This window comes from Sapajus apella, unplaced genomic scaffold (assembly GCF_009761245.1).
Source record: "Sapajus apella isolate SASKATOON/1434 unplaced genomic scaffold, GSC_monkey_1.0 scaffold18, whole genome shotgun sequence".
Lineage (NCBI taxonomy): Eukaryota > Metazoa > Chordata > Mammalia > Primates > Cebidae > Sapajus > Sapajus apella.
The window spans coordinates 25076454-25098605 of record NW_022436958.1 but is presented as its reverse complement, the minus strand read 5'-3'; the positions used below and the strand labels follow the sequence as shown (position 1 = coordinate 25098605).

Sequence of the window (22152 nt, the reverse complement as noted above, 5' to 3'; positions counted from 1 at the left end):
CATTGATATTCAGGACTTGAACTCAGATCCGGAACAAGTAGACTTAATTAACATTCATAGAACTCTCCACTTTAAATACACAAAATATACACTCTTACCAGTACTACATCACACGTATTTACAGGTTTAAATGCAATATTTGTTGGCTGCTTGTTAATTATTTTCTTCCCTCATTTTTTTTATATCTCTATTATTAAACACAATTACAGGCATACCCATTTTTAGACTGCATTCTAGGCCGGGCAATAATGCAACACCCCTGTTCTCTCTCCCTCTTCCTCTTCCTCTTTCTTCCTTTCCTTTATTCTTTCTTTTTTCTTTTTCTTTTTTTTTTTTTATTCTTTTTCTTTCTTTCTCTCTTTCTTAAAAAAAAAAAAAAAAAAAGAGAATGTGTGTCTTTTCTAATGGGTGGTATTATGGCCTGTATGTTTGTATCCCACCCTGAATTCATCTGTTGAAGCCCTTAACACCCAATGCAATGATATGAGAGGTAGGGCCTTTGGGAATTAACTAGGCTTTGATGAAGTCATGAGTGTGGAGTTCCCATCATGGGAGCAGTACACTTATAAGAAGAGGAAAAGAGACAGAGCTTGCCGTCTCTCCCTTATGTGAGGAATGTGAGGACATAGCAAGAGGGCAGCCGTCTGCACGCCGGGAAGAGGGCTCTCAGCAGGACCCAACCATTCTGGCATCCCGATCTCAGACTTCCCAGTCTCCAGAACTGTGAGAAATAAATGTGTGCCATTTAAGCCACCTGATTTATGGTATTCTGTAAAAGCAGGCCAACCTGACTTAAGGCAGGCAGGAAGCCTGCCTGACCTCCCCAAAGAGACGATGCCTTTATCATCCTGGACCTTAAGTGTGTCTGCCCTTTGCTCCAGAAGAAGGCACTGTCTTTCTTCCAAGACTGTTCACTATACAAAACACCTTTGAAAAGACCTTTCAGAACAAAAACAGTCAGTGCTGTGCTTGTACAATGTGCTGAAATGCAAGAGTGTCATGGAGAATTTCTCCCAAAGAATTCTTCATGGTTTTGCCACATTTGAGTTATGAAGTTTTGGGTGATTCATAGTGCTCCCTCCAGTACTCAGTCTCCTTCTTAGTAAAATGGGGATAAGCATAGTTACCAATTCAAAAGGTGAGCATGAGGATTAGTCAGTTTTACAAATCCAGCAGAGAACATGACCTAGTAGCCAGCATATAGGAAGGGCTTAATAAAAAATAAAAATAAATAAAAAATAAATAAAAAATAAAAAAATTCCAGATTTCATCAAAAATCAAAAATCACACTAACAACCAAAAGTAATAGATGCCAACAACAGATGACAGAGGTGCTAGAATTACCTAACAAAGATTTTAAAGCAGCCGTTATAGACATGTTTCAATGAGTAATTACAAACAGGCTTGAAACTATGAAAAAAATAGAAAGCCTTAGCAAAGAAAAAGAATGTCTCAGCAAAGAAATGAAATATATAAAGAAGAACCAAATTGAAATTTAGAACTGAGAGACATAGTAAGTAAAATTTTAAAAAGCTCCATGAATAACTTCAACAGCAGAATGGAGGAAACAGAGGAAAGAAATGATAAACAGAAAGAGCAAACAATACAAATCAGTCAATATGAAAAACATAGAGAAAACAGGCTTGAAAAAATGAACATGTTTCAGGAACTTTTTTAAAATGTAATATTTGTGTCATCAAAGTCCTGGAAAGAGAGAAGAATGAGGGCAGGGGTGAAAAAGTACTTAAAGAACTAATGGCTGAAAACTTCCACATTTAGCAAGAGACATAGAACTACAAATTCATGAAGTTGAGTGAACCCCATATAAGATAACAAAATAATACACATGAAGACATACCATAATTAAAATTCTGAAACTAAAAACAAAGTGTTGAAAGCAGTCATGACACCTTACATTTAGGGGAAAACTATTTGAGTAACAGTGAGCTTCTCCCCAAAGAAACCATGGTAGCCAGAAAGAAGTGGCACAGTATCTTCCAAGGGTTGAAAGAAAAGAACTGTCAGCTCAGAACCCTGCACCCAGCGAAATTATCCTTCAGGAATTAAGGAGAAAGCAGTACATTCTCAGATAAAGGAAAATTAAGAGAATTTTTCAAAAGTAGTCCTACCCTAAAAGAATAGCTTTAAAAAAGCTCTCTAGGGCCGGGCGCGGTGGCTCACGCCTGTAATCCCAGCACTTTGGGAGGCTGAGGCGGGTGGATCACGAGGTCAAGAGATGGAGACCATCTTGGTCAACATGGTGAAACCCCGTCTCTACTAAAAATACAAAAAATTAGCTGGGCATGGTGGTGCGTGCCTGTAATCCCAGCTACTCAGGAGGCTGAGGCAGGAGAATTGCCTGAACCCAGGAGGCGGAGGTTGCAGTGAGCCGAGATCGCGCCATTGCACTCCAGCCTGCGTAACAAGAGCGAAACTCCGTCTCAAAAAAAAAAAAAAAAAAAAAAAAAAAAAATCTCTCTAAACACAAATGTTAAAAGAAGGAAGCTTGGAACATCAGAAATGAAAAAGGAATGCAGCAACAGAAATATAGGTAAATACAATTGGCTTTCCTTTGCGTCTTGAGTGTTCTAAATTATGATAGTTGAAACAAAAATTATAGAACTCTCTTATGTGGGGTTCTAAATGTATGCAGAGTAAATATTTATGACAATTATAAACAAAAAATAAGAAAGGGATGGAGGTAGCATTTATATACTTTACACAAACTGGTAAAATAATGATACCAGTAGATTGTGATAAACTATGTATGTTGCAATACCTAGATCAAATTTTCTAAAAAAAAAAAAAAACCATGTCAAGAAATACACTCAAAAACACTGTAAATAAAATGGAATACTAAAAATTGTTCAAGTAACCCACTCAAAGGCAAGAAGAAGAAAACAAGATAGCTGAGAAAAGAGAACAAACATAAAAAAAAAATGTAGGGTAAATGTAAGTCCTGTTGAAATTGGAAAAATTCCCTTGTCCCCCACACAGGACATGGTGATGGGGTTGTTGTGTGCTTCTGCAGGATCCGCCTGCTCAAAACCCTTAGGGGGAGCAAGCAGACGGGCAGGTCAAGGGTAGAGTGGGCTCTGACCCTATGGCAGCGTCTAGGGCTCAATGTTTACAGCTGCTGAGGCCCCAGCGGGCGTGAGTTACAGTGTGCCCTTTCACTTTAACCGTTCACAGGCAGCTTGTGTTAATTAGCTCAATTAGACCCCCTGCCTTAATGCAAGGACCAGAGGGCTTTCTGTATCCCAGGTTCTTGCCTTAGTGTACCAGAAAAATCAGATCACACTTGGTCTTAGAGAATGACTGCAAGGTTTTTTATTGAGTGGTGGTAGCTCTCAGCGAGGTGGATGGGGAAGCCAGAAGGGAGATGGAGTGGGAAGGTGGTTTACTAGTGTCTCTGCCCGCTAGTGTCTTCGGATTTTTATAGGAACAGGATGGGGGCATAGAGGGCTAGGGTGGTTTTGGAAAAATCAACATTTGGGCATAAAGACAGAAATGTTTGTGTCCTTATCTACCTCCATGAGCACAGCCCAGGGTGGAGCGCTGGCCAGGGACCCCACTCTTCTCCTCTTAGCACTTCTCTGCACCCCATCCCTTATCACTAATATATCAATTAAAAAAAAAAAAACAGTGGATGAATGGATTTTAAAACAACAACAAAATACAGGCTAGAGTAGTGGTTTATTCCCGTAATCCTAGTGCTTTCAGGAGGTCAAGGTAGGAGGATGGCTTGAGGCAAGGAGTTTGAGACTAGCTTGGGAAACATAGCAAGACCCCCATCTTCACCAAAAATAAAAAACAAGCAGCCCAGGATGGTGGTATGTGCCTATAGTCCCAACTGCTCAGGAGGCTGAAGTGGGAGGATCACTTGAGTCCAGGAGTTCAAGGCCGCAGTGATCTATGATCACACCACCTCACTCAGCCTGGGTAACAGAGTGAGACTCTGTCCCTAAAGAAAGAGAAGGATAGAGAAGACACAAATAACCAATATCAGAAATAAAACAGGAGATTTCACTAAAGAACCTATAGCCACCAAAAGGATAATAAATACTATGAACAACTCTACAAACATTGACAACTTAGATGTAATGAACCAATTCTCCAACAAACCCAAATTACCATAACTCACCCAATATGAAATACATAATTTGAAAATCCAAATCATTATTAAAATAACTAAATTTTTAACTTAAAAAAAAAAAGAGAAATCTGCAGGCCTTGGTGGTTTCACTGGAAAATATAAATATTTGAAGAATATTAACACCAATTCTACACAATCTTTTAGAGAAAACAGAAAGGGAGGAAACATTTTTCAATTCATTTTATGAAGATAGTATTATACTTAGGCCAAAACCAAGATAAGACCAAAAATAAAAAAATAAAAACTACCATGTTCATGAATTGAAATACTCAATATATTAAAGATGTTAATTGTCCCCAAATTGATGCATAGGTTTAGTATAATTCTTATCAGAATCTCTGTAGGTTTTTTATATTTAGACAAGATTATTTTACATTTATGTGAATAATCAAAGAACTAGAATAGCTAAAACAACTTTTAAAAGAAAGAAAAACCAATATACCTAATTTCAGGACTATCTATATAGCTACCATAATCAAGACTAAGTAGTTGTAGTCTACAGACACATATGTCAATGGAATAGAACAGAGAACACAGAAATAGGGCCATATAAATATGCACAAATGATTTTTGACGGCAGTACAAAGCAATTCATGGAAGAAAGATAGCCTTTTCAACAAACAGTGTTGGAGCAATTGGACACCCATAGGCAATAAAATGAACTTCAACCTACATCTCACACTTCATATAAAAATCAATTCAAAATGAGTTACACACATTAAAATGAAGTGTAAAATAGTAAAACTTTTAGAAAAAAATCATAGGAAAAAATCAGAATCTAGGGTTAGGCAAAAACAGTTCTAAGATTTGACATCAAAAGCATAATTGATAAAGGGGAAAAAATGACTAACTAGACTTCATACAAATTTAAAACTTTCTCTCTTTGACAACCTACAGAATGGGAGAAAAATTTTGCAAACTATGCATCTGACAAATTTCAGGTATCCAGAATCTATAAGAAACTTAAACAAATTAATAAGTAAAAAACAACCCCATTAAAAAATAGACAAAGTACCTGAACTGAAAGTTCTCAAAAGAAGTCATACACACAGCAAACAAGCATATGCAAAAATGTTCAATATCACTAATCGTTAGAGAAATGCAAATAAAAAGCACAATGAGATACCACCTCTCATTAGTCAGAATGGCCAGTATTAAAAAGTTAAAAAACAACAGATCCTGGTAAGGTTACAGAAAAAAGGGAATGCTTATACATTGCTGGTGAGAATGTAAACTAGTTTCAGTCACTGTAGAGAGCAATACATAACCAAAGGAATATCAGTTGCTCTGCCATAAAGATACTACACTTGTATGTTCATCACAGCATTATTTGCACAATGGCAAAGATATGGAATCAACCTAGATTCTCAGCAATGGTGGGCTGGATAAAGAAAATGTGGTACATATTCACCGTAGGACACTACATAAACATAAAGAAAGAATGAAATAATGTCCTTTGCAGCAACATGGTTGAATCTTGGGGGCATTATTCTAAACAAATTAATGCAGGAACAGAAAACCAAATATCACATGTCCTTACCTATAAGTGGGAGCTACACATTAAGTGCACATGTACACAAAGAAGGGAACAACAAACACTGGGGTCTATGTTAGAGTGGAGGATGGGAGGAGAGTGATAATGAGGGGGAAAAAACTACCTATCAGGTACTGTGCTCACTACCTGGGTGATAAAATAATTTGCACAGCAAACCAAAGAGACACACGATTTACCCATTTAACAAACCTGAACATATATCCCAAAAAACAAAAGTCGGAGGACATATGTGCCATATGATAAATAATTATAAAACACTCCAGAATTAATATACATTGTGTAATAAATTACTGTATTGTGAATTTTTTAATTTTGCTCTTTGAAAGATTCTATTACTAAGATGAAAACAAAAACCATAGACTGTGAGAAAATATTTGCAAACCACATATCCAAAAATGATTGTATATTAAATATAAAAAAACCTCTTAAAATCTCAGCAGTTAAAAAATTCTATTAGAAAATGGAAAGAAGGGCTAAGCGCAGTGGCTCACAATGGTAATCCCAGCACTTTGGGAGGCCGAGGCAGGCAGACCACTTAGGTAAGTAATTCGAGACCAGCCAGGCCAGCATGGAGAAATCCTGTCTCCACTAAAAATACCAAAAAAAAAAAAAAAAAAAAAAAAAAAAAAAAAAAAAAGGCTGGGTGTGATGGTGGACAATTATAATCCCAGCTACTGGGGAGGCTCAGGCTAAAGAATCGCTTGTACCCGAGAGGCAGAGGTTGCACTCCAGGCTGGGTGACAGAGCGAGGCTCCATCTAGAAACAAACAAAAAACAGAAAATGAACAAAAGACATTGAGAAACATTTCACCAAAGAAGATACACAGATGGCAAAGGAGCACATAAAAAGATATTCAGTATCATCAATTACTAGTGACATGACAAATTAAAACAAGATACAACTGCACACCTCTATCAGAATTATTAAAATTAAAAATAGTAATAAAATCAAATGCAGTGAGGATGCGGAGAAACTTATATATACTGTAAAACACCATTCATATAACATTCTTCAATGATAATATTATAGAAGTGGAGAACATATTAGGGTTATTAGGGATTAAGGAGGAAGTGGGGAGCAGGAGGAAATTGGGAGTGGGTATAGCAGTGGAGACTCTTGAGGGGTGATCCCTAACCATTGGAGGAATCACCCCTCAAGAGTCTCCACTGGTATAAGAGACACTGGGACTCAGGAAAAGAACACAGAATCACTAATTAAGCCTTAAAATTAGCTCATTAGGCAAAATCTGAGTCATGGGGAACCAAGAATAAAGACTTAGCATTGGAGTCGAGACATAAAAGAACCAAAAAAAATGCAGAGAGAACTGTGTCTGGGACAGAAAAGCAAGAATGGACTGCCATGAGCATGGCTCTGAGGACCAAAACTGATGATTCAGCCACAGAGAAGAAATCTCAAGATAAAGACCCTCTTTAAGCTGGTTCATTCCACAGGAGGTAACTTAAAATGAATTTCTTTCTGAAACACAACCAAGTACTCAAAATCTTTCCTGTGTACAAAATTTCTCCAAGAAGAGAAAGTAAAAGATGTCAGTCATAATTGAGTCTCAGATGTAAAAGCATTAGTGGAGAGTAAAGAACAAGTCTCCTGGAGCCCAAATCTGGCCGTCAGTTCCAAATGTTGCACACTGAGTGACAGGGCCCTTTATTCCTAGCCCAGGATCACACTTCTCAGAGCCCCTTCACCAATCATGCTACAACTGCTGGCAGAAAGGAACTTCCAGCCTGTTTCCTGCTTATCTTGAACTAGAGGTGTCCCCAGGAAAGCCTCAGTGGTAGAATGCAATGGCCCAGAAACCACAGCTTATCAGTCTCCAGGAGGGAAGACTTTCAAAAGTTCCTTTGTTGAAAAGAAATTCGACTGATATAAGAAGTTTGAAACCTCCGATCAGACTTACAATCTCCAAATTCTCTCTAATGAAGCCCTTGGGAGCTGTACAAAAGGGCTGGACTAAATGCAACACCACCATAAAGAAGAGTGGAGTCAGTGGTATCACAATAGTCTTCACAGGATATTTCATCCTGTGTTGTAGCTGGAGTTTCATGCATCTGAAGCTGCAGTACTGGCGTAAGTAGTGTTGACCTGGATATCACTTTAAAAAGCTTTGGAAATACAAGGGCATAATATGGAGCAGACTATAATACATAGTTAACAATTTAAAATTGCATTTGAAACAAGAAGAGGGAGTGAAAAGAATAAAACCATTGAAATTTAAAACAATTATATAGAAAGTAAACTTTTTATTAACATGGACCAAAAAAAAAAAAAAAAAGGAAAGGTGACTGCTGTACCAGACACACAGATATCAATGGAAGGACACGGGAAACATGAAAGTACAGGAATTTATGACACCACCAAAGGACCACAACAATTGTCTGACAACAGATCCAAATCAAAAAGAATGGCTCAAAATGCCAGATAAATAATTCAAAATATTGATTTTAACAAAGCTCAATGAGATGCAAGAGAAATATGAAAACTAGTATAAAAAAGCTCAGAATATGGATGAGAAATTTACCAAGGACATAGAGATTTTTTTTTTTATTTTACTTTAGGTTCTGGGGTACATGGGCAGGTCATGCAGGGTTGTTGCATAGGTGCATACATAACCAGGTGGTTTGCTGCCTCTATTCCCCCTTTGACTATATCCGGCATTTCTCCCAATTTTATCCCTCCCCACCTTCCCCAACCCCTGCTGTCCCTTCCCTACCCCCCCCAACTGCCCCCAGTGTGTGATGCTCCTCTCCTTGAGTTCACATGTTCTCACTGTTCAACACCCACCTATGCGTGAGAACATGTGGTGTTTGGTTGTCCGTTCTTGTGTCAGTTTGCTGAGAATGATGGTTTCCAGATTCATCCAAGTCCCTACAAAGGACACAAACTCATTGTTTTTTATGGCTGTGTAGTATTCCATGGTGTATATGTGCCACTTTTTTTTGTCTAGTCTATCATTGATGGGCATTTGGGTTGGTTCCAGATCATTGCTATTGTACATAGGGCTGCAGTAAGCATATGCATGCATGTATCTTTATAACAGAATGATTTACATTCCTTTGGGCATATATCCAGCATTGGGATTGCTGGGTCAAATGGTATTTCTGCTTCTAGATCTTTGAGGAATCACCACACTGTCTTCCACAATGGTTGAACTAATTACACTCCCACCAACTGTGTAAGAGTGTTCCTATTTCTCCACATCCTCTCCAGCATCTGTTGTCTCCAGATTTTTTAATGATCACCATTCTAACTGGCATGAGAGGGTATCTCAATGTGGTTTTGATTTGCATTTCTCTAATGACCAGTGATGATGAGCATTTTTTCTTATGTTTGTTGGCCTCATATATGTCTTCTTTTGAAAAGGGTCTGTTCATATCCTTCGCCCACTTTTGAATGGGGCTGTTTGTTTTTTTCTTGTATATCTGTTTTAGTTATTTGTAGATTCTGGATATTAGCCCTTTGTCAGATAGGCAGACTGCAAAAATTTTTTCCCATTCTGTTGGCTGCCGGTTTGCTCTAATGATGGTTTCTTAATAGAGATTATTTTTAAATGCAGAAGTTGTGGAAGTAATAAATTCATTGAAAGAAAAACAAACTACATTTGAAAGCTTCAATAATAGACTAGATCAAGCAGAAGAAAAAAATCTCAGAACTTGAAAACAAGTCTTTTCTTTTTCCTTCAATTTTTATTTTACATTCCAGGGTACCTATGCAGGATGTGCAGTCTGTTACATAGGTAAATGTGTGCCATGGTGGTTTGCGGTACAGATCAATCCATAACCTAGGTATTAATCCCAGCATCCATTAGCTATTCTTCCTGATGCTCTCTCTCCTCCCATCTCCTACCCTCTGACAGGCCTCAGTGTGTGTTGTTCCTCCCCATGTGTCCATGTGTCTCATCATTCAGCTCCCACTTATAAATGAAAACGTGGTATTCGATTTTCTGTTCCTGCATTAGTTTACTGATTATAATGGCTTCCAGCTCCAACTATGTCCTTCTAAAGAAAATGATCTCATTCCTTTTTATGGCTGTATAGTATTCCATGGTGTATATGTGCCACATTTTCTTTATTTAGTCTTTTATTGGTGGCCATTTGGGTTAATTTCATATCTCTGTATTGTGAGTAGTGCTGCAATGAGCATATGCATGCATATATCTTTATATCAGAATGATTTACATTCCTTTGGGCATATATCCAGCATTGGATTGCTGGGTCAAATGATATTTCTGATTCTAGATGTTTGAGGAATCACCACACTGTCCTCCACAATGGTTGAACTAACTTACATTCCTACCAACAGTGAAAAATTGTTCCATTTTCTCCACAGCCTCAGCAACATCTGTGCTTTGTTGACTTTTAATAATCAACATTCTGACTGGCATGAGATGGTATCTCATTGTGGTTTTGATTTGCATTTCTCTAATGGTCAATGATGTTGAGCTTTTTAAAATATATTTGTTGGTCACATGAATGTCATCTCTTGAGAAGTGTCTGTTCCTGTTCTTTGCACACTTTTTAATAAAGTTGTTTGGGTTTTTTTCTTGTAAATTTGAAAACTGGTCTTTTGAAATATTCCAGTAAGATAAAAATAAGGAAAAAAAATAAAAGAAGAAAGAATGTCTTTGAGACATCTGAGATTATACAAAGTGACCAAACTTATGAATTAGCAGTATTCCTAATGGAAAAGAGAGATCAAAAAGTTCAGAAAAACCTACTTCAGAAAATAGTCAATGAAAACTTCCCAAGTCTAGCAAGAGAGTCGAAAATCCAGATACAGAAGGTCCAGCCATCCCTAGGCAAATATATTACATAAAGGACTTTGCACTGCAGATTATGTTAAGAACTTCTAAAGTCAAAGTGAAAGAAATAATTTTTAAATTGGCTACAGAAAAGCATCTAGTCATCTTTTCAAAAAATAAAATAAAACCCTCATCAGACTAACAGTAGACTTTTATGAAGAAACCTTACAGGCCAGAAAAAAATGGAATGACATTTTCAAAGTCATTTAAAAAAAAAACTGCTAAAAGAAAACCCAGGACCAGATGAATTCAAAGCCAAATTCTACCAAACCCAAACATACAAAGAAAAACAAAGAGAAATTCTCCCATAAACTACACCAAAAAATTGAAGAGAAGGGAATTCTCCCTCACTTATTCTATAAGGCCAGGATAACCCTGATATCAGAAACAGACAAGGACACAACACAAAAAGAAAAGTACAGACTCATATCCCTGACGAGCATAGATTCAAAAATCTTCAACAAAATACAAGCAAGTTGAATCTAACAGCATATAAAAAGAGAATACACCATGATCAGGAGTGATTTATACCAGGAATGCAAATATGGTTCAACATTCCCAAATCAATAAATGTGACACATTACATCAACAGAATTAAGAACAAAAACCATATGATCATCTCTATGAAAGTGGAAAAAGCAATTGATAAAATGTAATGGCCTTTCATCATAAAAATCCTTAACAAACTAGGCACAGAATGAAACATATTTTGACATAATAAAGGCAATATATGACAAACCTATAGCCAACAACATACTTAACAGGGAAAGGTTGAAACCATTTCCTCTAAGAATTGTAATGAGGCAAGTATGCCTACTTTCACTACTCTTATTTAGCATAGTACTGGAAGTCCCCACCAGCGCAATCAAGCAAGAGCAAAAAATAAAAGGCATCCAAATTAGAAAAGAGGAAGTTAAATTATTCCTGTTTGCTAATGATATTATATTCAGGAAACCCTACAGAGTCTACCAAAAAACTCATAGATCTGAAATGAATTCAGTATTTCCAGGATAAAAAAATTAACCTATAAAAATTAGTACTGTTTCTATATAGCAATAATCATCTAGCTGAGGACCAAATCAAGAAAGCAATCCCATGTACAGTGCTACAAAAAATAATAATAAAATACCAAGCATATATTTAATCAAGGAGGTGAAAAATCCCTGTAAGAAACAACAAATTACTGATATACAACAAATCATGAATGACACAAACAGAAAAAATTACCACACTTCCAACACATGGTCACTATTTGGAAAAATCAATATTGTTAAAATGGCATACTGTTTGTATTAGTCTGTTTTCATGCTGCTGATAAAGACATATCTGAGACTCGGCAATTTACAAAAAAAAGAGGCTTATTGGACTTACAGTTCCACATGGCTGGAGAGGCCTTACAATCATGGCAGAAGGCAAAGAGGAGCAAGTCACATCTTAAATGGATTGCAGCAGGCAAAAAAAAGAAAGCTTGTGCAAAGAAACTCCTGTTTTTAAAACCATCAGATCTCATGAGACCCATTCACTATAATGAGAACAGCACAGGAATAACCCTCTCCGTGATTCAATCATCTCCCACCAGGTCCCTCCCACGACATGCACGACATGTGGGAATTATGGAACGTCCAAGATGAGATTTGGGTGGGGACACAGAACCAAACCATATTATTCCACTCCTGCCCCCTCATAAATCTCATATCTTCATGTTGCAAAACCAGTCATGCCTTCCCAACAGTCCCCCAAAATCTCAACTCATTTCAGCATTAACTCAAAAGTCCGTAGTCCAAAGTCTCATTAGACAAAGCAATTCCCTTCCACCTATAAGCCTGTAAAACCAAAAGCAAGTTAGTTACTTCCTAGATACAACTGAGGTGTTGGGTAAATACAGCCATTCCAAATGGGAGAAATTGGCCAAAACAAAGAGATGACAGGGATCATGTGAGCCCAAAATCCAATGGGGCAGTCAAATCTTAAAGCTCCAAAATGATCTCCTGTGACTCCATGTCTCACATCCAGATCGCACTGATGGAAGAGGTAGGTCCCCTAGTCTTAAGCAGCTCCACTCCTGTGGCTTTGCAAGGTACAGCCTCTCTCCCGGCTGGTGTTGAGTGTCTGTGGCTTTTCCAGGTACACAGTGCAAACTGTCAGTGGATCACTATTCTGGGGTCTGGAGGACAGTGGCCCTCTTCTCACAGCTCCACTAGATGGTACCTCAGTAGGGACTCTCTGTAGGGGCTGCCACTCCACATTTTCCTCTGCATTGCCCTAGCAGAGGTTCTCCATGAGGACCACACTGACCCCTACAGCAAAATTCTGCCTGGGGATCTAGGAGTTTCAATACATTTTCTGAAATCTAGGTGAAGGTTCCCAAACCCCAGTTCTTGACTTCTGTGCACTCACAGGATCAACACCATGTGGAAGCTGCCAATGCTTGAGGCTTGTACCCTCTGAGCCATGGTCCAGGCTCTACACTGTCCCTTTTCAGCCACAGCTAGAGCAGCTGGGATACAGGGCACCAAGTCCCTAGGCTGCACACACTGCAGGGACCCTGGGCCCAGCCCAGGAAACCACATTTTCCTCCTAGGCCTCCAGGCCTGTGATGGGAAGGACTGCCAAGAAGACCTCTGACATGCCCTGGAGACATTTTCCCCATTGACTTGGAAATTAACATTCAGCTCCTCGTTACTTACCCAAATTTCTGCAGCCAGCTTGGGTTTCTCCTCAGGAAATGGAATTTTCTTTTCTATTGCATTTTCAGGCTGTGAATTTTCCAAACTTTTATGCTCTGCTTCCTTTATAAAATTGAATGCCTTTAACAGCACCCAAGTCACATTTTGAATGCTTTGCTGCTCAGAAATTTCTTCAGCCCAATATCCTAAACCATCTCTCTCAAGCTCAAAGTTCCACAAATCTCTAGGGCAGGGGCAAAATGACACCAATCTGTTTGCTAAAACATAACAAGAGTTACCCTTGCTCCAATTCCCAACAAGTTCTTCATCTCTATCTGAGACCTCCTCAGCCTGGACCTTATTGTTCATATCACTATCAGAAATGTTGTCAAAGCCATTTAATACATCTCTAGGAAATTCCAAACTTTCCCACATTTTCCTGTCTTCTTCTGAGCCCTTCAGTCTGTTCCAAACTCTGCTTGTTACCCAGTTCAAAAGCCACTTTCACATTTTCAGGTATCTTTTCAGCAGTGCTCCACTCCCTGTACCATTAGTCCATTTTCACACTGCTGATGAAGACATACCTAGGACTGGGCAATTTACAAAAGAAAGAGGTTTATTGGATTACAGTTCCACATGGCTGGGAAGGTTCCACAATCATGGCAGAAGGCAAGGAGGAGCAAGTCATATTTTATGCGGGTGGCAGCAGGCAAAAAAGGAGCTTGTGCAGAGAAACTCCTGTTTTTAAAACCATCAGATCTCATGAGAACCATAAGAACAGCACAGGAAAGAGCTGCCTCCAGTCCCTCCCACAACACATGGGAATTATGGGACCTCCAAAATGAAATTTGGGTGGGGGCACAGAGCCAAACAATATCATTGCCCAAAGTTACTTATAGATTCAGTGAAATCCCTATCAAATTACCAACCATTTTTCACAGAATTAGAAAAAACAATCCTAAAATTCACATGAAACCAAAAAAGAGCCCAAATAGCCAAAGCAATCCTAAGCAAAAAGAACAAAGCTGGAAGAATCACAGAACCTGACTTCAAATCATACAACATAGCCATAATAACCAAAACAGCATGGTACTGGTCTAAAAATAGATACATAGGTCAATGAAACAGAATAGAGAACCCAAAAATAAATCAACAAACCTACCACCAACTGATCTTTTACAAAGTAAAAAATATATATACACTCTGGAAAAGAAACCTTTTTCAATATATGATGCTAGGAAAATTGGATAGTCACATGCAGAAGAATAAAACTGGACTCATACTTTTTACCATAGCGTATACAAAAATTAATTTAAAATAAATTAAAGACCTAAATATAACACCTGTAAGTATAAAAATTCTAGAAGAAAACCTAGGGAAAACTTTTCTGGACATTGACCTATGCAAAGAATTTATTATCAAGTCTTCAAAATACAAAATAACAAAAACACAATTTGACAAATAAGACTTAATTAAACCAAAAAACTACTACATAGCAAAAGAAACTATCAACAGAGTAAACACAAAACCTGCAGAATTGGAAAACATATTTGCAAACTATGTATCCACAAAGGCTAATATCCAGAATCTATGAGAAATTCAAACACCTCAATAAGAAAAAAAAAACAAATAACTCTTCTAAAAAGTGGACAAAGAACATGAACAAACGTTTTTCAGAAGAAGACATACAAGCGGCCAACAAGCATATGAAAAAGTGCTTAAAATCACTAATCATCAGAGAAATGCAAATTAAAACAATGAGTTACCATCTCATACCAGTCAGAATGGCTATTACTAAAACATTTAAAAAATTAAAAAAAAAAAAAGAAATCAACAGATACTGGCAAGGTTGTAGAAAAACAAAAGGAAATGTTTATACACTGTTGGTGGGATTATAAAGTAGTAAAACCTTTATGGGAAACAGTATGAAGATGTCTCAAAGAACTAAAAATAGAATCACCATTCAATCCAGAAATCCCATTACTGGGTATATAGTCAATGGAAATACCTCATTATATCAAAAAGATGCCTGCCCTTCTTTCAGAACTATTCACAGTACCAAAGATACAGAATCAACCTAAGTGTCTATCAATGGAGGACTGAAAAAAGAAAATGTGGTTTATACATGTATTATGGAACACTACTCAGCCATAAAAAAGAAGGAAATCATGTCATTTTTGGCAAAATGAATGGAACTGGAGGCCAGAATCCTAACTGAAATAACTCAAAAACAAAAATTCAAATACCACATGTACTCATTTAGAAGCGAAAGTGAATCAATGGGGACACATGGACATAGAGAGTAGAATAATAGACATTGGAAACTACAAAAGGTGGGAGGCTGAAATGTGCATGAGGGCTGAAAATTTACCTATTGGGTAGAATGTTCACTATCTGGGTGATGGGGACACTAAAAGCCCAGACATCACCACTATGCAATATATATGTAAGAAATCTGCATTTGTACCCTCTAAATTTATGAAAATTTTAAAATAAATAAGTCAAAATAAAAATAATTAAAAGAAGAAATTTAGGACAAAAGAGATACATGATAAGGTCAAGGTTAAATACAGTTAATAGTGAAACAAGCCCTTAATCCCCTGTTTATCAATACAACACTTTTCTTTGTTTTACCAAGCCAACATCATAACAATGTTCAGGGTGGCACATTTCACACCTTCAAGTGAACACACAATCATCATGCTCATGAACTACAAAATGATCTACAACATTCTTTTCATTATAGTACTTTGTTTTACACATTCCCAAACAAAGAGTCAGTCTCCTTTATAGCCTGTCTAAATGCATTATTATTTAAAGAATCTGTATACCATCTGAAGCTGAATTCCAACCACACACTCTCTGGAACAGAACGGTTTCTTTTATGCAAGATGGCTGATCTTCAACCCATATCTCAAAGCTATCAATGGCAAAAAGAGACACCAACAGTCTGGAAACTTATCCCACCTGAGCAAGAACAAAATAAAGCCCCACAAGTGGGGGCGGGGTCCCATTGTCCCTAAGGGACTAGGAAGGAATTTCACTTTGCCTCATTCCCCTAGATTTATTCCAATATTCTGGCACCTACAAACATTAAATATTTAATGAGTACCTATTATATGCCAGGCACTGTGCTACATGCTGGACAGTGAATAAGATATACAGCCTCGATCCTCAAGGAGTTTGTCATCTGTGAGAGATAACAATTACAAGTAATTACAGTACAGTACATGAAGGGTTAAGAGTACATCCATAATACCTTGAGGCAACAGGCATCATCCACTACTGGCCAGGAAGAAAGAATTCAAATGGGAGGAGATTTGAGAGAAGAAGGAGTGGAAGTTCAATATAACCAGTGAGTGGAGAATTAAGCTATTGAATTACTCAGGTCACTCAACTGGGAAAGTATCTAAACAAAATAATATTTTTGGATGTTTTAAGCTATACATGGCTTACTTCCAGGCTTTTGTAAATGCTTCTATAAATCTCATAATCACATTGTAACTTTTCTGTTTTGGAAAGTCAGCTTTTTACACACGAAATTTACTTAAAAGAGACTTCTTTCTACACTTGTAAAAGACTACAGTATCACCTCCCTCTTCCCACTCTCTAATTAAGTTCTGTCAAAAAATTTTTTTCATTGTATTTGTTTTGGTTCTTAAAAAACCAATATGTAAGTCAAACAACATGGTTTACATATATTTCCATAACTGTCTTGCCATATTTTGTCACACCCACTAATCAGAGATTTTCCACTCATCTCTCTGTTGTATGTGAAGCTGGCAGAAGACAATATTCTAAATTGCTTTCCAACCGCAGCACCTCAAGAGACTTAAAAACACATTAACCTCAGGCAAGACAGCATGCTTTCATTTTGCAAGAAAATAAAACATTAATTATTGTCACAAAGCCTTCCTTAAAGGTCAAAAATAAATCCATAAATGCAATAAAATTGAGGGAAAACTTAACCTAAGCCTTACATGAATAAACTCTTGATCCTGGAGTAAATATTTTTAAAACCTCACTACAATTTTACTTCTTGTGTGCCATAGTACCAAAACAAAGGAATTAATTAGGACACATTAATCTCGTGTGTGTTTGTTTTGTTTTGTTTCAGTCTCACAAGTATATGCGTAACTTACTTGTTTCACTTAAGTTACTTGTTCATATTTTGGGTCAATATATATCTGCTTAGAAGAACATGCACTTTGAACAGTGCTATTAATAATATCTCCACTATATTGTTACATATTTTTTCTAGTGAACTGAAATCAACAGCAAAAATGCCCCATTTATTTCAGTAGGACTGAAGAAAATTTAAAAATTTATGTAGTAAAAACAATATGTGTGAGCCACCTGTTTGCTTTTTAACTAAATGGATTGGTATGGAATGACAGCTGCTGCAAAACCAACACACTTCAAATACTGTATATTACTTTGCCAAGAAGACTAAATTTTGGTATCATTTACTTTATTACCATGGGACGTGTTAATGGAGATTCTTACAGAATAGCACTGTAATGAATATTTCTAGCCACTAAGTGTCACTGTTCATTTAAATTTTTTTTAAACTACACTGACGGGCATGGTGACTCGGTAGAATCTTTTGAATGGGGTCAATCAGAAAAAATAAAAATGATTAGATTACATAACACACATAAAGCAAAGCCCAGGCACTACGTGAATGTAAACTGCTTAAAAGGAATTCCTAGAGATAGAGGTGGTGCTCTCAGTGGAATGCCAACTGATCAAATCAGACATTTTGCAAGCTTAAATAAGGTTTGAGCTACACTAAGCTTTGTAATCTGTTTTTACCAATATAAATGCCAAAACTGAATTGCCACTATAACGTCTGCCAAGTTTCTTTGTATTGTATGTCAGTATGCTGTTTGCCTTCATAGTGCCATCAATAAACATGTCTGGGGATCAACTGCTTGTGATCAGATATGCTACTTTCATTGTTTCAAGCTGAGCTGATATTGCATGAAATGCCAGTACCAGAGAGGTTCCATTCAGGATTGAACATTTGAGGGAAGAAGTAAGGCAGGCTTTCCTCTACCCTGCATACAAAAATTTAGGTTAATGTAAGAATATCCCTGATGCTTACAAGATACAGACATCATTTCCTAGACATGCATAAATTTTAGACAAAAGCATAATGCTCCACCCCTTGCAGGTTCTTGTTAAATAATTCAAGAGATACATAATCAGAGTTTTAGAGAGTAAGATTTTTAGCCATACTACTCACCATATGTAATAGTCTTATTATCTCAAGATAGCAATTTCATCATATATTTTTCTGCTTATACCACTGCACTATTACAGGATAAAAATGTACGTTATTGCTGGAGTTCCACTTCAACTAAAGGACCCTTTCCATTTTTTCCCCCAAAATAAAGAACTTACACCTAGAATTACTCAAATCTCTATCTCTTCTTGCAAGACAGAGTGCATCCATTTTGAAATAAGAGTTGTTGTATCTTCTACTGGTCCCATCAAAGTGGGTGTGTTTGGGGGTCTTTTGGTTTGGTTTTTTGTTTTGGTTTTGTTCTGTTTGTCCAATCTTGAGCATTTTATCTTAGGAAATCTTTTATACTTACAAGACAGTAAAACAAATGATGGTAAAAGTTAACATTTTTAAAAAGTACTTTAAATGTTCAGAGTTGAGAGAAGTAAGTTTGTACAAGGCACGAATGGGTAAGTAAAACTTTTTAAAAATAGTACATTCTTGAAAAGTACACCTTCATAAGTAGATAGAATTTCCTGAGACCTAAAAGAGGAGAGAGGGCATTCCATGTAGATGAAATTGTATAGCAAAGATGTTGGAGTAGTATATTTTAAAGACAGTGAGCAAGGATTTCACATTAGAAAGTAGTAGGTACAAGGATTAAAATAACTTTTGGAACCAGACCAGAATAAAAAATTAGTATTAGTTTTAAATCATTCAAACTAAGAGACGATGGAAACTATTAAAACTTTTTAACACAAGAATGATTTTTTAAGTGAATTCAAAAGATTAATTTGATTGGGGTGTATAGCAAAGTTTGAAAATAGCAAAAGAAAATTTTTAAATATTTTTAAAGATATATTGTGAACATATTTCAAAATTATTAGAAGTGTTTAAATGTTTACACCCAGTAAATTCTTTTGTTGAAAACTCTACAAAAATTAAAATAAAGGAATTAAAAAATCACACACAAAAAAAATAGGTACACAAAAATTACAGCAACAATTCTAGAAGAAAAAAATACCTCAATGTCCAAAATTGGGAAAAGAATGACACATATTCTTTTTATATATATAATATGTATAATTATTATTTGTCAATTGAAAATACTATTGGACAAGAAAAATTAAAAAATACTATTTTTGAAGTATAACATTCAGAAAAATTTATATCATACATGAATTTTTACAAATTTAATGCATCTAAATCAAGACTCCATACATCATCAATCTCTAAAACCTCTTTTGTGTATCCTTCCATTGAATATTACCCCATACTAATAGCATGATTAGTTTGCGTGGTTTTTTCCTTTATATATCTGGAATCATACAGTATGAAGTCATTTATGTCTAATTTCTTTCACTCAATGTTATGTTAATGAGATTCATTCAGATGACTGTCGTAAACTATTATATTTTAAAATGAAAGCAATACTTTCTGTTCATAGAGGTATCTAATAAGCTCTAAATATATTTTGCTAAATAAAGGCAGTTCTTTTAAATTTATTTTTACTTTTTTTAACTTCTGGGATACATGTGCAGAACATGCAGGTTTGTTACATAGGTATACATGTGCCATGGAGGTTTGCTGCACCTATCAACTCATCATTTAGGTTTTTTTTAATTATTATTGTACTACAAGTTCTGGAGTATGTGTGCAGTTCTTGCAGGACTGTTGCATAGGAACATACATGCCATGGTGGTTTACTGTCTCTATTCCTCATCACCTACATCAGGCATTTCTCGCATTATCCCTCCTCATCCTCCCCGCACCCCGCTGTCCCTCCCATAGTCTCCCAGTACCCAACGGACCTCAAAGTGTGATGTTTCCCTCCCTGTGTCCATGCGTTCCCATTGTTCAATACCTATGTATGAGTGAGAACATGCGGTGTTTGATTTTCTGTTCTTGTGTCAGTTTGCTAAGAAAGATGGTTTCCAGATTCATCCATGTCCCTACAAAGGACACAAACTCATCATTTTTTATGGCTACATAGTATTCCATGGTGTGTATGTGCCACATTTTCTTTATCCAGTCTATCATTGTTGGGCATTTGGGTTGGTTCCAGGTCTTTGCTTTTGTAAACAGTGCCACAGTGAACATACATGTGCATGTATCTTTATAACAGAATGATTTACAATCCTTTGGGTATATACCCAGTAATGGGATTGCTGGGTCAAATGGAATTTCTAACTCTAGATCCTTGAGGAATTGTCACACCGTCTTCCACAATGGTTGAACTAGTTTACACTGCCACCAACAGTAAAAAAGTGTTCCTATTTCTCCACATTTTCTCCAGCACCTATTGTCTCCAAATTTTTTAATGATCACCATTTTAACTGGAGTGAGATGGTATCTCAGTGTGGTTTTGATTTGCATTTCTCTAATGACCAGTGATTGGGCATTTTTTCATAGGTTTATTGGCTTCATATATGTCTTCTTTTGAAAAGTGGGGGGTGGGGAGTTGGGGAGAGATAGCATGGGGAGAAATGCCAGATATAGGTGATGGGGAGGAAGGCAGCAAATCACACTGGCACGTGTGTACCTATGCAACAATCTCGCATGTTCTTCACATGTACCCCAAAACCTAAAATGCAATAAAATAAATTTTTTTAAAAAATGAATGAAAAGTTTCTGTTCTCATCCTTCGCCCACTTTTGAATGGGTTTGTTTGTTTGTTTCTTGTAAATCTAATATAGTTCTTTGTAGATTCTGGATATTAGCCCTTTGTGAGATGGGTAGCTTGCAAAAATTTTTTCCCATTCTGTTGGTTGCCAGTTCATTCTAATGATTGTTTCTTTTGCTGTGCAGAAACTCTTAAGTTTAATTGGATCCCATTTGTCTATTTTGGCTTTGTTGCCAATGCTTTTGGTGTTTTAGTCATGAAGTCTTTGACTATGCCTATGTCTTGAAGGGTATTGCCTATGTTTTCTTTTAGGGTTTTTATGGTATTAGGTCTTACGTGTAAATATTTAATCCATCTGGAGTTAATTTTAGTGTAAGGTGTAAGAAAGGGGTCCAGTTTCAGCTTTCTGCACACAGCAAGTCAGTTTTCCCAACACCATTTATTAAACAGGGAATCCTTTCCCCATTGGTTGCTTTGTCAGGTTTGTCAAAGGTCAAATGGTTATGGATGTGTTGCATTGCTTCCAAGGCCTCTGTTCTGTTCCACTGGTCTATATCTCTGTTTTGGTACCAGTGCTATGCTGTTTTGATTACTGTAGCCTTGTAGTATAGTTTGAAGTCAGGTTGCATGATGCCTCCAGCTTTGTTCTTTTTGCTTAGGATTGTCTTGGCTATGCAGGTTTTCTTTTGGTTCCATATGAAGTTCAAAGCAGTTTTTCCAGTTCTGTGATTAAGGTCAATGGTAGCTTGATGGGGATAGCATTGAATCTATAAATTACTTTGGCCAGTATGGTCATTTTCGTGATATTGATTCTTCCTAACCATGAGCCTGGAATGTTTTTTCATCTGTTTGTGTCCTCTCTTATTTCCTTGAGCAGTGGTATGTAGTTCTCCTTGAAGAGGTCCTTTACATCCTTTGTTAGTTTTATTCCCAGGTATTTTATTCCCTTTGTAGCAATTGTGAATGCGAGTTTGCTCATGATTTGGCTCTATTTGTCTGTTATTGGTGTATAGGAATGCTTGTGATTTCTGCACATTGATTTTGTATCTTGAGACTTTGCTGAAGTTGCTTATCATCTTAAGGAGATTCTGGGCTGAGATGATGGGGT

The 22152-nt window shown here is 36.8% G+C and overlaps 1 long non-coding RNA gene and 1 pseudogene across 1 annotated transcript in view; both read right to left on the bottom strand.

Moving 5' to 3' along the window:
- Nucleotides 1–22152, bottom strand: part of LOC116557072 — a 95881-nt gene that overhangs the window by 54143 nt on the left and 19586 nt on the right. The window lies entirely within an intron of this gene.
- LOC116557200 lies at nucleotides 15821–15917 on the bottom strand (annotated as a pseudogene).